At 42.5% G+C, this 17655-nt stretch overlaps 1 long non-coding RNA gene across 1 annotated transcript; it reads right to left on the bottom strand.

Annotated features, from left to right (window-relative positions):
- Window positions 1-7595: 7595 nt before the first annotated feature.
- LOC119032117 lies at window positions 7596-17200 on the bottom strand. The gene is made up of 3 exons (XR_005078783.1): window positions 17117-17200; window positions 8158-8359; window positions 7596-8044 (listed from the first exon to the last, which is right to left on the bottom strand). It is a non-coding gene; the product is annotated as an uncharacterized LOC119032117 (long non-coding RNA).
- Between the last annotated feature and the right edge of the window lie 455 nt (window positions 17201-17655).

Here is a 17655-nt window from a genome sequence, read left to right as displayed (position 1 = left end):
AGCAATCTGTCTCAATAATGTATATTGCTTAATAAATAGTATGGTCGATAAAGCATGCATGTTTGTTGACAGTCAAACAACTATTGAAAAAATGTACATCTAATAAAATTAATTAATTAATCAAATACAAAATACCAACAATTCATTTGAAGTGTGCTCACAGTGCTCTTTTATATATATTTATCTGCCACAACAATAACCTCTTCATGAAAAGGCCACTTATTACACACATTACCTTCAGAGAGAAAAAATTGTTTGAAAAAACTGTAGGCAATGTTTTTTTTTTTTCAAATAAGACGACACATCGGGTCAGCGGGGGAAATGAAACACAAAATGAAAGTCACCCTCAACAACATGGAGAGCACAGACAACAAAAAAGTGTCTTCGCTCTTTATGTCTGCCTCGCTCAATAGCAAGAGGCGGCTCTCTAAATTATATATAATGTTGAGCTTTGATTCGGATGTAATCCCTGTGTTTTGGCTCATTCGGATGTCCTTTTCTGTAGCGCTAGGTTTAAATAGAAAAGTGGAGGAATAATTTTTAGTTTTTAGTCTAAATTACAGCGTTCCCCTCTCCCCGCTGAGTTAAAGTTCATGTATATGCCGGATACTCACTGAGTTTAATGCTGACATTTTTGTTTTTTTTGGCATGTCATATCAGCTGCACCCTAATAGGCCTGGGCTCGAACGCTGGAACACACGGGCACAAAAGCCACACACACAAAAAAAAAAAAAATTGAAAAGAGAAACGCACAGAAAGTCGAAAAAGAAAAGAAGGAAGGACGGAGGTGACCTCGGTAATTTGTGTCGAGTCAAATGTCAGCGGAGGGGGAGCGCGGGGAGGTGCGGGTGGCGCTTTTAGCTCGACGGTGGAGGTCTGGGATGGAGGTTGGAGAGCGGTCATGGTCGGCGGGTGTCTGCTGAGGTCTTTGTTAAAGCCCATTCTCCCCGTGACTGCGGGGGGAAGCGGACAGCGGCGGAGGCTGGCCGAGGAGACGGAGAGAAAATCAATGGAGCTGCGGGAGACCATCCTCTGGCTCGGCACGACACTCGCACAGCTCTCGTTGCTTTCTCCTGCTCTCTATACCTCAGCTTGACCCCTTTTTTTCCCTTTTATTTCCACTCTCCATCTAACAGTGCGTCTGAGTTTCTGTCATCCTGCTCCGCTGTCTGTCTCTTTTTCTACATTTTCTTCTCCCTCTCCTCTCTTGACGGTATTAGTTTACGAGCAACGAGCCTAATATGTATTGGACGCTCGCCCGCTTGGATCCAGAAATCTGTAGCTGAGCTGGAATGTGCAGCTTATGAGGGAGGTGAATATCATGAATAATAACTACTGAGCTTCTTACTGTAATAACACACACACACACACAGAGTCTCACACAGCGCCTGTACTTGTATTGTACGTAGCCACAATGGCCCACAGCTATCATCCATTGTTTTAGACGTTTAATTGGAAACACAAAAGCAGCCCACGCTGCAGCTAATGCACACAGTGTATTCAGCCCCCAGAGATCTCACCAAGATACATTTAAAGTCTCCCACCACAGGGGAACGAGAGGAACAGAGCCATTCAACCTCCATCTGTCTCCCTCTAAGCTCGGGGACATAACACTTTACTCCCTGATAAACAAGGTGTGGGCCACTAAGCACCGCTCCCCGCTAAAGACCTCTGAATGCAACTGACCACAGCTTATCTGACTGAATATCAATAACAACACTACATTTTTTATGCTCTGCTTCCTCGAATCCGAGCCTATTATTCCTCTAACACCCGGCGCCTTCAGGTCTGATACAATATTTTTGCCCCTTTTGTAAGTTAACTTGTCGGGAATAATGCATGAAGGTGCAAAGTGCATTCGATAGCAGCATCTCGGGCGAACCGAGTAGCTCCATCTCCACTTGATATAATAACTGCTCACACTGTGAGAAAAAAGCAAGGAGGAACCTAAAATCAATGTGTTATTTAAAGCAATAGGCCGACATCATTTGCTGTAATGCTCAACGCACGCTTCGGCATAAACTGCAGTCAGAGCATCAGGATATATGTTGTGAGCTGCGGGTTCGACTGATACACCGTTCAAACGGACTGTGGATTCATACTTTTAAATTGGATTTATGTTGTTGTTCTTAATGCCAAACTGTGCGACTCAGACCGACTATCACAGATTCTCTTTGACAAACAAATTGACTAGAATGTAAGTCATGCAGGTCTTCAGATCCCAAATGACCAATAAATGTTGCATCTATGAATCCACACGTATACGGCAGCGAGGCGTTATTGTCTCCGGGTTCATTTACGTTACCGAGTCGTGCAAACGTTGACGCCTGGGCATGAAAAAGTGACAAAAGTCAAACTAATCTAATCTAAGTCAAAGACAGATTTGACAGTTCCTGTTTTCCCTTCGAAGTTTTATAATTTTATTAATCATGAACATGTCTGGTCACAATAATAATGTAACGAGGTCAGATCTGATATTGTGACAGCAATCTTGCCAAGATAAAACATCAGATGTGCTAAGTTTTATTTGTAGTTAGCATTAGAGTTGCATTACATCTAATTACTGTAATTGTGAATGACTGCTGAGTTTTTCTCCATAACGTTCCCTTAATTGTTTTGTTGTTTTGCACATTACCAGTTCATAAATAACTTTCAGAGTAGGTTTAAACTTGCTTCTTTGAGTCAGACAAACTAATGACACATCGCCTTAACGTTAGCCTTAATTAGTTTTTCATTATGCCACACAAATCGTACGCAGGCGGAGTTCTTCACAGCAAAGCTCAAATGTCAAGCAGCAGTAAAGAAAAAAATACATTTTGACTTCAGATCGACTAAAACAAAAAGCATCCAGTCAACATGACTCCACTTCTAAAGCTAACTGGTTCCTTGTATTCTTTTTATTAGCATGTGTGTTAGCGTGTTAGTGTGTTTTGTCTCTTCTGTCCTCTGTTATAATGAATGTAAGAGAGAGAGAGAGAGGTAGCACACATGAACAGAGAGACTGAAGTGCGAGACAGAAACTCATGTTTATGAAATTAATCACCAATTCATGAGGAATTTGGACACATTCACAGCGAATCTGTCACAGAGCGTCGTGATCGATGTGAGCAGCAGACAGAAGGAGTGTTGCTGTTTTTTTTTCTGTTTCGTCCAGTCTGTCTTTTTGTGTCTGTGGCTGACACTCTCACACCTAAAACTTCAACAGAATGAGTCTGTGGCACCTTGAACTGAAACTCGAGTTAATGTCTCTTTGTCGAATTATTCTTCCTCCTCAGCTCTTCAGCAGCCGTTTCTCCTTTAGCTGCTGGAGCTTCTTGCAGGAGAAGAGAAAAGAGAAGGCTGAGAGTTAAATGATCAACTAATGTCGCAAGAAAACAAAAACTGTAAGCGACAACAAGCGATCCATCAATATGAGCAAACCTGAGGATGCGGAAAAGCAAACCTGCTGAACAGACTTAAATATTCAGCTGTGACGTGCAGAACGATGAGACTCGCTGTATAGGTCTCAGTTAAACCATCTATCAGGCAGAATCTGAACAGAATGGCGTTGAAGTAAAGAAGAAAGTGATTACTTTCACCTCCAGCAGTCAATCAATCAAATCTCAACTGGAGAAATAACAGCGGAAAGTATCAAATCAAGACCTTTGTCATAAATCTCCGAAACAAAAGAAAATGTGTCTCGGCACATGAAGTCATAATGACAGCCATGAAATTCAGATTTCTTCAGCGTGATGATGTATCCCCTGATGACAAGCCTATCACAGCGGTATGCTGATAAAGAACACAAATGCCTTAAGTGGAGTTATAGGGATTAGCCCATTAGGCTAAATCAGCTAATTACATGGAGATTTTCTTACCGTTCCTCCGGCTAATTAATTGGAATCACTACCACCACTGTGTTCAGGAAATGAGTCTGCTCTTCTCAGTTGGGTTAAAATAATAAAACACAACATCTGTTTTCTCATATGTACCTGTGAGATAGAGAGGAGCGAGTTTGTAACCACCTCTTCCTCCCGTTGTAGCACCTTAAAAGGCGAGAAAATAAAAGATCACGCTCCTACTTTTCACCTGCCGAGAAAACGGTGACAAAGAGGAGCGCTCGGGAACGCCACACTCTAATTCTCTGGTGTTTAAATTAGCAGCATGTTGTACTTAGTTCAGGAGAAGGTCAGCCAGGTACAGCAGAAGTACGGACCCAAAAAAATCACCAGAATTGCACTGTAGAGGATCTCAATCTCAGTTTTTACTACCCTGTTTCAAGGACAGCATTCAGAAAACATGGTTATGTTAACAGTTGATTGGCGAAAAGAGGTTTTTTGATGGCTGACCAGCTGTGCACACACAAAGTACAGCTTCTCAGATGTGATAATGATGTGTTGTCCAGTTTATATCAAAATCAATGGAATATCTTTTGGGTTTTTAATTTTTTTTGGGCTGTCAATCGGAGAAAACAGGCTCAAATGTGCACAGACAAGTTCAAATGTGAGGTACTTGTATTTGAAAGTGATACGTGAACACGAACAAATATTTACAGAAGTGACTGTTGAATTTACAGGTGGAAGACCTCGAGTGGCAGCAAGTTTCCACAGTTATTCCAATTGTTCCTCCGTTACCTGGGGATAGTGACCAGGGAAAATAATGCCTCTACCTGTTTTTGGTTGAAAATGGCAGACACGCTTCCTTTAACGCGGTAATTGACCTTCATTTCAGGAAAACACCAGCCTGATGGTGAACGCTGTGGAAGCAAGAGTTATAGCAACCGATGTGCACACAGATGGTGTCATTGTTCTACGGCCGTAACGCTGCAATTTACTTCAGAATGACAAGCGCAAATAAAAGTTTTGCAAGTATAAATTTATGTCCTTATTTGCAGTTTGTGAGAGCACACCAACAACTGGAAAATGAATTTAGGCGCAGCTCTGGCCAACATCATCTCAATTAGAGGTTGCACCTGTGTTTAAGCCAATTATGCACATCCACTTCAAAAATAAATGACTCATTACGGGAACGTCGCATCCTCAAAGGCCAGGAAAAACAATGTAGAGAGAGTGTTTTGACCGGCAACACACGGAACAACAAACTGTATAGGAAAATTCATTTGAGGAAGACTCTAAACTCTCAGAGAGGAAAACAACAGTAACAGAAAGAGTGCATTGGCATTTCTGTGATGCTGTGTTCATTACAGTCTCTTTCTGACCTGCTGAATAAGCGCCTCCATCAGCCGAGTGCAACCATAAAACTCCCACTCTCACAGCATGGAAAGTGTCTAACCTTGAAGGCACTCAAGCTGTAAATTGACAGTCAAAACATCGCCGGCTTTTAACCAGAGCCTCGCCGCAGATATCGAGTCTAGTCTGGCTGGTCGCTTAACTCTGGGAAACCAAAAATTAATAAAAAATAAAAATAAAAAAAGTAGAGAGGAGAGACAAATCTCAAGAAGGACAGAGTGAACTAGACCAGAACTCGAGAATAAAAGAAGGTTGAAAGATGAACAAGGAGAGGATGAGGAGTGTGTTTGGAGGAAAGCCAGAGCCCACACACAAGACACAACTTAGAGACGGAGATTTATGAACATGGAGAGAAAAAAGGGAATAAACAAGAACAATTCCTGATGAACGAAGCGCATTTCCAAAATGCTGTAGCACAAATTCTTCACTCGGATTCAGCATCTGAGGCCGACGGAGGTGAGGACGAGCTTGAGATACAGTACAGAGGTGATTTACAGCGATTTACATTCATGAGAATAAGTAAAACTCACGATCTTCCAGCTGAAACGATGGTACGAAGTGGTATTAGGGGACAGGATGGGCCTGGGCTAGCTGGTTAGCATGCTAACTTACGTACCGGCCTCTCTGAAACACAGTACATGGATGTCTTTGACGAGGCATCAACTCTGTTGTTTATTCACAGTTTCTGGTTTTGTTGTTTCCTGTTTTATTCTGAAGTTCTGCCTGTCATGTTTTGCTTTTCATTTCCTCCCTTTGTCTGTTTTCCTGCTGTTTTTCGCTCCTCACCTGTGACGTGTTAGTTATCACCCTGTGTATTGAAGTCCTCGTCTTCCCCCTCTGTCTTTACAAGTCAGTCTGTTCTGATCCATCTGTCTCCGGTTCCTGTTCTGGTTTGTACCCAGTAGGATTTGTAATGTTTTGACTGTTTTTTATTCCTTGATTTGTCTCTGCCTGCTATTTCTTTTGATTCCTTTTGTGTCTCACATGTTGTTTTTTTGGATTTTGTATTGGTGTAGTTTGGACTTTTCTTTTAATTAAAGATTGTTGTTTTTATTCTACCTGCCTGTCTTTTTGTGTCTCGACTTTGGGTCTTTTTTTTTTTTTTTTTCTTTATTTGTTCAAACTTTGACAGTTAGTTTATTTTCTGAACATTTTAAACTTAAAACTCTGGCAGTATCTTACAAATAACAGAGTGACGAAGCAAAATGAATACAGTGAGACAGCCTTCAATTTTCCTTTCTTCGAGAGAAAGAGTGAGGTGACGTACATATCAATCAGGAAACGAGAGAAAAATCTGAAAAATGAAGAGATGGAGAAAACATGCGGTAGATAAAGTGAGAAAAAGGAGACGGAGAAAAAAAGATGCGGATACCGTTGGAAGTTATTCATAGGAGGAGATCGTAAATATACTTCACAGCTTGCGTGGCATGCTTAGAGAAATAGAGATAGAGATGAATAGAAAGATGGATGTATGGGGAGAGGAGGAAGTGAGAAGTAAAAAGACGGAGATAGACGAGAATGATAGAGAGGAGACAGAAATATCAAGATAAATAGAGAAAATGAAAGATTGGCAACGGTAGTGAGAGACAGAAAAATACAGACAGAAATGAAAATAGATAGATAGATAGATAGATAGATAGATAGATAGATAGATAGAGTTAATTCCAACTCTCACAGACTCGTTCGCAGGTGTGGGTGGGTGGAAGAGGAGGAAAGAATGAGAACGCGGAGGGGAGGGGAAATATATAAATAAATAAAAAAAAGAAATTCAAATGTCTGGGTTTTCACACCGTTAATTTAGCCGTGCAGAGCCCCATCGCACCATTCTCTCACTCTTCCTCGCTCCTGTCGGAAACATGCTAATTAGGGAAGCCGACTGACGTGAGCGAGGTTTAAAGGGTAATTAGCATAAAAATCCTACATGCTGTATTTTTACTTTCTCTAATCAACACCCTCACACGTACACATTTTTCAGATGTGAGAAAAAGCGGTTTGACGCAATTAAAATGAAAATTAGCATCCAGGAAGATGGGTGGAGTGGAAGGACAAAATGTTCTCCCCCTTGCATTTTGTTGTTTTTCTTGTCACTTCACTTTTCTTTTTCTTTTTTTTAAGACTCAGAAGAAAAGAAAACAGCGGATAATGTAATTGTTTTAACAAACAGAGGACATGAATGCAGCGTTTTCTGTGCTGCTGCTGCTGCTGCAACAGTATCTTGTTCCTCCGTCACCGACTGACAATCCTATCCTCGCCTCTCAGGCTCGTTTAATCACTGTTCTGGACATGTAAAAAAAAAAAAAAATGAAAAAAAAAAAGGCTTTTTTTCTCACTTGCAGCCTCTTGTGCCATAATCTCCTCTAGATAAAATGATGATTGCACAAATGTTGGCTAACACTTTGTTTGAAGTGGTGCTCAGAAGGCATCGAAACACTATAAGTGCATTATAAACACATCGTGAGTGCCTAATAATTACCGTGGTCAGAGAAAACACCATGTGCAAAAAGAAAAACAATTCGAAAAAAAAAAAAAAACACCATGAGTTTGGATTTTTTTTCTTGAAAATGGCACGACGCTGAAGTGGTCGTACGTCTCTGGTGTAGTCGAGATGATCACGCCGGTCTTTGCTCTTCGTCTGATGATTGTATTTCACGGCGATGAAGTTCATGTGACTCACAACACGCTCACGCTTTTTTCACACACAGAAGCGTGTGCGGTCCTGTCAGATCGAGCTACTCACACAAACAAGACTCGCATTTCCTGTTTGAGTTGTTTCTCGTTGCACCCAGCAGTTGCTGTCCGGTCTGAAGGTATCTCACCTGATTCACACGAAGAAGAAACAGGTGAGATATCAGCTCCAGCCGTCATGGGAATGTGCAGAATTTGATTTCAGTGTTACAGATTCTCTGCATCAGATTGCAACATTACCTACCTGGGCTTCAGCCGTCAAGTAGCACATATGACTCAGTGTATGCTCATTTTCACACATTGGTGCTGCTTTAACAAAGAACCTTGCGCAGTTTTTGTCTGTTGAAGCCACTCAACTTGAATCAAGGAGTCCTTTTCTCTCATTTCCTGTTTGAGTTGTTTCTACGCTGCAGGATGTCAGCTGGAAAAGAAAAGGTTGATCTGATCTGTTGGAAAAGACCAGAGAAAAAAGGGTCAGAACAACATCAGTAAGGCTGGAAATAGTGCAGCTCCAGCCATCGGATCTTAACAACACCTTCCTGTGCTTCAGCTGTCAAGTAGCAGCAGCGGCAAAAGACTCATTATACATAAATGTAAGGAACAGATATTACAGTAACGCTGCAAATAAAAAAAGAAATGGAACTTGTTGATTGGCCATATGGGCGGCACAAGCATCCAGTAGAGTAATTCATTTGTTGAGAAGGGTGACGCATCAGTGGCTCAAAAGAGTAAAAAGTCTCAAGTGCTGCAGTGAATTTTCTACGATCCTGCGACCTTGACAATATCTGATAAAAACGTTAACATTCAAGCAGATATTTTCCCTAAAATATGTTAATTCGGTCTTAAAAAGACAAGTAAGACCGAACATGTCGTTACGTCTAAGTTGATAAGACCTATAAATACTTTAAAACCCAAAGTTAAACTAATGTCAGCCTCAGGAAGCATTTCAGAGCAGCTGTCAAATAACTTCTAATTAAGCCGAAATTTCATTTTCTCCATAACCACTTCTGAATTATTCCAATATCTCAAGAGGCTCGTATATATCAACCTCCATTTCATTCACGCTCAGACAGTAACCGCGTCAGAATTACTGCACTGTGTCGACTCCCGTTAAGATACTCGAGCGGGAGAGACGTGAGGCGGAGCGCCGTCTTTGACCTTGCAGTCCCGTCTCTGAGCACCATATTGCCCCACACCTGGGAGGCCCGGGGGCGGGGGGAGAACCCGTCAGCCCTCGGAGCTCTACAGATGGAGCAGAGAGAGAGAAGATGGGCCTGGGTGAGGGCGGGGAGGAGAGAGGATGCCCCCACGATGCCTTCAGGGATCCATATGCTCTGCTGACTCAAGCCAGTGACACCAATGATGCCGATTGGTTCAGAAATAGGCCGAGCCGGGTCAGTGGAAGGACAAGTCTGAGGATTTGTTCTTGGAGATAATGATGGTTTGACATAATTGAATGTTTGGGCAAGACTTTATTCTTCAATCCGCAAACTGAGTTCAAGCATTTATAATCAACAATCAGACTTAACAATCAACGATCTTTCTACAGAGAGTTGTGTTCTTGCTTCAAGTGTTTCTTTAGACTTTTAATCAGCTTCCAAAAAAGTCAAACACAAAGTCTACGGTACTTAAAGTACACAATCATACAAACTGCACAGCACTCAGTGGACCATACTAGACACAAAGGTCGGTTCTGGTATCGGAAAAGTTAATACACCACTCTGACTTCATGTCATCTGAAGGAATTCCAAGTTCAAATGATCAGAAAAGTTGGAATAATGAAACGTCTGTCAAGTGTCTCTCCCTCTACTTGTTTCATCAAAATGTCTCACTCCTCTTCACAGCATTAAACCTACAATATGAAACTTTCTGCCAGGACAGAGGCAGAGATGTATATCGGCGTCGCTTCCCTCCAACTGCAGGCTGGTCCGGACCTCCGAATCACCAACTGACCGATCAGAAACAGCTGAGCTTAACAACGTAGCTTCATAGCAAGCTCGCTTCCAAGACATACGGGTAGAAAGAAGTGACTAAAAATGGCAAGAGACTCATCAGTTCTGACAAACAAGGATCCAAAGCAAGAATGAAATTAACGACTTTGACCAAACAGGATGTTAGATCACAACCGACAGCATCCGCAATCTACTCTTCAGGTGAATCACAGACCTCTGGGTTATATACGGTCCTCTGAAGTATGTTTCGAAGCACGACATAACCTTCAGGAATGCACCGTTACAGAGTGAAGTGATCTTATACACCACATACCAGCCGTCTGCTGTGTATCTGTTGTGCCGTGTTGGATCACCTATAATTAGCACAGCAGTGAAGTTTCACTGTGAATTTGCCAGAATACACACATTTTTCTTTTGAATTCACTTGTTAAATACCAAGAATTTTCCCAGACAAGGTCGTGTTTTGAAGTTTTGCTCACGAAAGGTTCAGTCTTAATCACCGACTCGGCTGTCGTGGATGTTATAGCATCATGCGACTGAATGAAGCACACCTTTACCTTTAGTGGACTTCCTCCTGGTTTGACCATTGTTGGACACATTTAGGATAAAGCTCCCAACCTAACAAAATACAAGACAGAGGTCTAGTCGTTCTTTGATTATATAACTTCTGCTTGATTTTTGATCTTGTGGTAGCTTGAGCTCATTTTTGTGTATCGCCGGACTTCTGTATTCACTTGTAATACGTAACAAGCTGATTTTCTACAAGTCTTCACAGGTTTTCTAAATCCCGCCTGCGCAATCTGCTTCTTTCCTGTTGTTATCGTATCTTTTGCACAAAGATTTCACAAACTCAGATTCCATTTGAGACGATGTTTGCGGTCAGTATTTCTCCAATAATTGGGTTCTGACTAACAAGACTTTTAGAACTCGTGATTCCAGGAAACATAAAGTTTTCATGTTGTTCGACAAACTTCAGCTCCAGTGAGCACTTAGCACTCTTGTGAGTTTGAGTCACGGCAGATAACAGATGGACACAGGCTGATTATATCTGCTGGGTTTCACTCTGACTGTTTTTTGTGTTTTTTTTTGTGGAACAAGAAAAAGTTGCTTTTTTGTTCCTGCTTGACTTTGTTCGATTTTTTCTCTCTCCCTCTCTCTTGAGTTTTTCTCCCATGAGATGTAGGAACGCTGTCGGATGCGGCGCGAGGTTGTCGGCCTCCTGACTGAAGCGAACAAGGTGTGTGAGGAGCGCGAGACCGGCCCCACCCGTCCCCGCTGTGATGTCACTGTTACCACGGTGACTCGACACCCAGGCCAGAAGCGTTGCCAAGCCCGGCAGGTGTGTGAGGGGGCTGCTTGTGCTGTTACCGTACCCTCCCGACTCCCCCCACCCACCAACCCACCAACCCCCCTCCATCTTTGAAATGCCACCACCCTTCTCTCCCACCGTCCTCAGCCTCTCTCATCACCCTGTGCCATTTCCCTCAGAGCTGACTGCCATCTGTGCTCTGAGAAATACTCCCCATTTGTTTCTCCCATCCACTTTTCTTCTCTGTATTCTGACTCGCAGGATGTTGCCGCGGGGGGTTCTCCAACTCTTTCATGTCACGGACCCCCCGAATAAGCCCACATTAGTCCACATACCCCCCCCTTCCCCCTCCTCTTTGATAAGATTTCATCCGAGGGGAGGGGGGGCAACACATGGGAGGATCTTTGTTGATTTGGTATTGAATCCTCAGAACTGACTACACTGTACGTGCGAGGCTGAAAACTGTGATTACTCATTCTTATACATTCTGTAACTGGGGTCATTTCAACTGAATTGAGCTAAATTGAATTTTTTTTCTGCTTCATCGGGGGCCTCCGAGGAACCACTTTAGGAACCCTGGGGATCCCAAAAGCCCACTTAGAAAAAGCCAGTGCAGCTGCGTATACAGAGCAAGAGACAAACAGCGAGCGAGAGAGCAAGAGAGAGAGTGAGGGAGTGAGAGAGAGAGAGAGAGAGTTGCAACCTAAAACTAATGTTCTTTTCCTCCAAAGGGCTAAATGTAATAATAAGTCCTCAGGCTCTTCTCTGCAGCTGTCAGAAAGATCAAGTTACAGCCCCATATGAGCAAGCACAGTAAGTGAGTGTGTGTGTGTGTGTGTGTGTGTTTCTGCAGAGTATACTTAACACGCTGAATTGCCATCTGCATATGTCTATATAACCAATTTGGCTGCTTCAATGATCCAATAATCTGATGAGCCAAGGGGATCATTAAAAAAATCACATCCTCATCTTTTATTCCTACCTTATCTTATTTATACTCTTTTCTTTATCCCATTTCATCCTCGACCTATTCTTATCTTTATCTCTGTCATTTTAAAAAAAAAAAAATTCATATCTCACTCTTATCACCATCTTTTTTTTTTTTTTCACCCAATCAGTGTTTTATTTCTTCTGCTTATCTTTCCTTTATTCTCGTCTTTATCCTTCTGCTTTTTCCATCTTCATAGTCACGCTTATCCTAATATTATCATGGGAGAGTGTGAAGGGTCCAAGTAACATTTTTTAGTTTAAATGAATCTTGTATTCATAATTTAAGCGCTGAAAAGCTTTTCACGAGCCGAAGCACTTTTTCGACGGTCAGCTTCTCCTCCATTTCCTCGGTTACCAAAGTGACGGATGTCAAGTCTAATATCTACTATACGATTGGTTGTCTGTAGAGGAGTGATGGTGAATGTTGCTGATGGGAAAGCCATTGTTTTTTTCTGGTATTTTCTCCTAAAATTATGCATCCAACACGTTATAATTCATCCAGAGTGAAGCATGGATGTGTGAAGCAAGTTTCATGGCGATCTATCCTCTAGTTGTTGAGACGTTTCACTTAAATCCAAACATCACAAACACATGATTGCTACTGAAGAACGGGGTTCAACAAATTTCGTAGGATTCATAATCTGGTAACCATGAGTATGGTCTCTAAATTTCATAGCAAGTCAACAAAGATGTTTTGCCATCTTTCAGTAGTCGTCATGCTCTTGGGGCCATTAATCCCTGTACAAAATGTCTTGATCCATCCAACAAACTGTGGTGGATCAACCAAATGATCTTCCAACCAACCAATATTTACACTCCTCGACAATCCCAACACAGCCTTAACTCTCCCCCTTTGTTTTGCACAATAGGTCTATGGCAGTCTAAGAGTCAGAGCTGCTGAACTCTGATGCTTCGATATGTTACAGCCCTTTTGTTAATACTAAGCATAATAGTTTGCTGACTTCACATTGTTATTGCTGATTTGAAGGCCAAATGTTGCAACCCTCCACTGTTTGGTGCAGCACATGCAAATTTAACTGAAGTCCAACTGAAAACTTGCTTTGATTGATGGCAAGAAGTTGTGAATGAATCTCAGACGTCCACGTGTTTCTGTCTACATCTCAATCTTTACAGAAAAAGAAGCCATATTAGAAATGTCGCATCATGTCTGCTGACGTAAACACCATCACCGATTGCTGATGACTTACAAGGGTTTTGAAGGGTTGTCCCTATTTCCTGTCCATCTGATGTTGTGCAGGTGTTTGCACATTTCTTGCAATTCAAAAGGGCCTGGAAAAGAGAAGATGCACTACAAAGGCTGCATATCGAATATCACAGGTTGGACTGGGCCAAGTAAACATCAGAATTATGAGATCCCTTCCACTTACTGTTACTCTGTCCCTTAAGGACAGTGAGCCTCATTCAAGTGCTGTCACTTCCTTTCCATCTCCTGCTCTGATCCCTTCTGTAACGGCCGGTTAAATAGCCAGTAATGCCTTTTAGCCTGTTAGTGCTGGATGCTGGTGAGCCCAGACAGACTGGGATGGACATATGGAGGGAGTCTGGCAGCAGACTCGCAGTGCCGATGCCAGCTCCTCAGAAACATTCATACACACTCATGAGCACACACACACACACACACCCCACCTACACAAACACACATATCGGCACTCCTTCGAATCTGTTGTTCCGAGCTCTGAGCCGTCCCTACTTCCTGCTGTCCGATTATCTCAGAACCTGCTCCGCACGAGCATCGTGGGAATTTTGGAACCTCCTCGATTTCCCATCATCCCTCACGGCCAGGGGCAAGCGTCCAGGACGAAAGGCTGGTGCGCTCCTGCCAATGCCCACCCACAGAGAGGGAGGATGGGACGGCAGATAAAGGCGAAAGCGGCGAGCACACAGCGAGCGCAAAGCTTTGTTCAAAGAACAGTCCGGCACGGATCTCTTTCCTCCCTCACGTCTTTGTCTCTGTGTCTTCTGCCTCGTGCGGGTTTGTGTCAGCCCGTTTTGTGTGTGTTGTCTGGTGCCGGCGCTGACAGCTGGCCCGAAAATCCTTTCCAAGAGTCACAGGTTGAGTTCTGTGTGAAACAGAGGAGTATTATTTGGAGGCCAGACTGACAGCGAGACCGCTCGCTGTCTCTATTTTTATTCTGCCACTGTGCAAAAGCAGAACGAATCACTTTTTCCTCATATTGGTCCGATCCCAACAGGACTTTTGTTTGTGGTTTCATACTGTGGCCGTGTCCTTGTTGAAAGCAGGTCACATTGGTAGAGCTTATTCTGAAATCCAATAAACTTAAAAAAAATGAGTATTTTAACAGTGAAGGCCGATCTTGTTGAAGAATAAATCATTGCATTTGTTACCTTCAGCCTCTACTCTGCAGTCTATCTCACATTTGATGTCACTGAATCTAATCTGGACCGGAATCTGATGGAGCAGCCCAGAGTGACATGAAGACGGATCAGCACAAATCAGGTAGAGCCGCTCACGTCATGTGCAAGTGGAACCAAAGCTCTTCTGGCAGTAGTGGAAAAAAAAAAAAAAAAACTGTGGATCTAGACAAAAGCCTGTGGAAACAGAAATCACATCCTGCACCAATTAGGCAAAGGAAACAGGACAATAGTGATGCTACAGTAGCGCTCGGAATAAATCAAGTGGTCAAAACAGCTCATTGCTTTAGTCTCAGGCTAATTATATCAAACGTTCTCAAAAATACAAATGCTTAAATAATTGAAGCACCTAGATTATGGAGTATCTGGTCCTTTTGGAGTATTTAGTGACGGCTGCATCTGATGCTCAGCGAATATTAAACAAAACAAATGATATCAGCTTCGTTCTTTAAGGACAGTTTAGAAGGTTTAATGCAGATCAGGACGTTCTGGAGGAATAAACATCCAGACTCATGTCAGACTTTTCACTCAGATCTGGTGCAGTTTAAATGACAAACATCTGAATGCAGACTTCCTCCATATTACATCTTGAACAGTAGAAATAGTTTGTTTCCGAACGTGTGCAGCATCTTTACGCTCGTAAACTGGCGTGTCGCCAAATTTAATTGACATCAAATTTCTGATACCCGCATCCTTCCTCGACCCCGAGTATCTTGGCACATTCTGCCCCCCACACCTGTCTGTGATTACAGAAGTGGGTTAAAGCCAGCAGGTGTACTCCAAAGCAACGCTCCAATCTACAATCTTAGCATTGTGTCCCACCTCGCTTCATCCAACTGTCGTCTAATCCTTCTCTCTTCCGGAGAAACAGCAGCAGGTGGGCCTGTTCCGTTGTGAATAATGAAAGCTGCAGGATATTGTGCAAGGCCGCAAGAAAAAAAAAAAAAAAAAAATCATTTCATACACTTTTTTTCCGTTGATGTTAATTTGACGCGACTCGACCTGCAGATAACCTGTCGTGCAACTGTCGCCAAATGAAATACTCGTGTCCTCTTATTGAGTGAGTGAGATGTGCAGAGAGAAGTGGACATCCAGGCCTCTCCCACAGCTCTGTGAAGGTTAGACAGCGGCAGGAGGTCTGCAGAGCGCTGACGGCGAACAGTCACATAATATGCATGAATGCAGACAATCACACACACACACACACGGAAAAAAAACATCCACTGACATTCCTACTATATACTCATCGATGTGGACATGCCCAGACGTTCCTGTTTGCATAGAATCACAACAGCGGCAACAACCGTCCAGATCTCTTATGCTACACATGTCAGGTCACGTCCCATCACACGCAGTGTGAAACAGAAAGATGGAAAGAAAACGCCATCGTCCCACAAAATCAAGACACACTGAGCACCGTGTTAAAACCTGCATGAGGCAACTCTGACAGCCCCCCAGTGGCGGCGGGACGTAATAGGTTTAATTTTTCAAAAGCCTGAGGACTTTCTGCTGCCCAGAAATTATGCAACGTGATACTGAGCTGTTGGCTGACACAGTTTCCTTCTCTCTGCTCTTGGTGAGGACAGCCACCTGACTCTGGATATGTAACACTCAGATTAAAAACAGCCAGATGTTAAAGCCGAAACCTGTAACTGAGTATCATTTAAAGCTGTGTTATTCTTTAATTTCAGTATATGAAGAATTAGAACAATTAGCTGTCCCCAGTGGGAAGAAACACAGATGACAGCAGCAGTTCACACAAGGATTGTCTAATTCTCCTGCAAATATAAAGCATAATTAAAAACACTTTTTAATATAGGACTAAATCTTCTGCACATGGTGGCTTTAACTTTTTGTGTGTGTGTGTGTGTGTGTGTGTGTGTATTATGGTAAAAACTACAGGATAAAATCAAGCATTTGGCTTAAATAATAATAAATAAATGTGTATTTTATTTAGATAGAGACGTCTGCTCTGATTAATCGCATTCTCAGACACGTTTTTGTTGACTTTAATTGCTCAAATCTTATTGATTTGGTCATTTTTCCTTGATTTCCGAGGCTCTACTGTGGGAAAGTAGGCTTTGTAGGTAAATTATTTACTTCGCTGTCTGTTTTTTTACAACGACAAGTCTGCACAGGGGTGATTTATTCTGAAAAATCTTGTGCATCTGCTTATCTGACATTAAAAAAAACAAAATGGTGACCTCTAATGGACGAACAGTTGTTATGGCAGCAAAGGAGGAAGTCAGGTGTAGAGTAAAGAGCGACACGTTCACTGAGCGAGAAGTTCGAGGACTGAATCTGGTTAAACAAGCACAGTTTCCCCCAGTAAACCAAAGTAAGGTCACATCTGAACATCCATAAATGGATTTACATGAAAAATTCATGTGTGAGGACATGACAACAATCTGACCCGAGATCATCTTTAAGACACGTTACCTTGATCTTAGCCAGCTATTTCTGGTCTCTTTGCTTACAGGGGCCTTTCTAGAAATACCGGGCCCCCGGGAAAAACAGTAGAAAGTAGATAAAATCCAACAAATATTTAATATCCACACCTTCTTCCATCATCGTCATCCTCCGGTGGCCCTGAATCATTCAGAGGTAAGTCTGCACTTCAGCGGCGTCACATCTATCACGGCATCACATTTCTCCCACCAGGGAACATATATGACATCTGCAATCCAAACACATTTAATTAGATGGGATCCACTCTGTTATAGCTCCAAGTCATAGACTGTACTCTCTGATATGACAATGTTCACAATAATAAAAATGTAAAAAAAAAAAAAAAAGAAAAAAGGTGCCTGGTGCAGCTTTTTTCTAAAAAAGCCTGTTAGTCTGGGCTGGTGGCTCGATTCATCCTTTTCCTCTCAGTGCACTCAGTAGTCTTTGGCAGAATAGTGTTGTAATTCTAATGAGATTAGAGCTTTATCAGAGCACACATAGGGTGACAGACTCTTTATTATCCACTTTGAATAGACCTAATTTAATGACATTGATTTGGAGTCTGTTAGAAGCTCAGAGCCTAGCAACAACACGCCGCAGATGTGGGCGCGCGTGCGGAGGTGGATGTGTAACACTGACGAGTGTCTAC

The sequence above is a fragment of the Acanthopagrus latus genome, chromosome 14 (genome assembly GCF_904848185.1).
Source record: "Acanthopagrus latus isolate v.2019 chromosome 14, fAcaLat1.1, whole genome shotgun sequence".
Lineage (NCBI taxonomy): Eukaryota > Metazoa > Chordata > Actinopteri > Spariformes > Sparidae > Acanthopagrus > Acanthopagrus latus.
The sequence above is the reverse complement of the archived record's forward strand: the minus strand, read 5'-3'. Positions and strand labels throughout refer to the sequence as shown.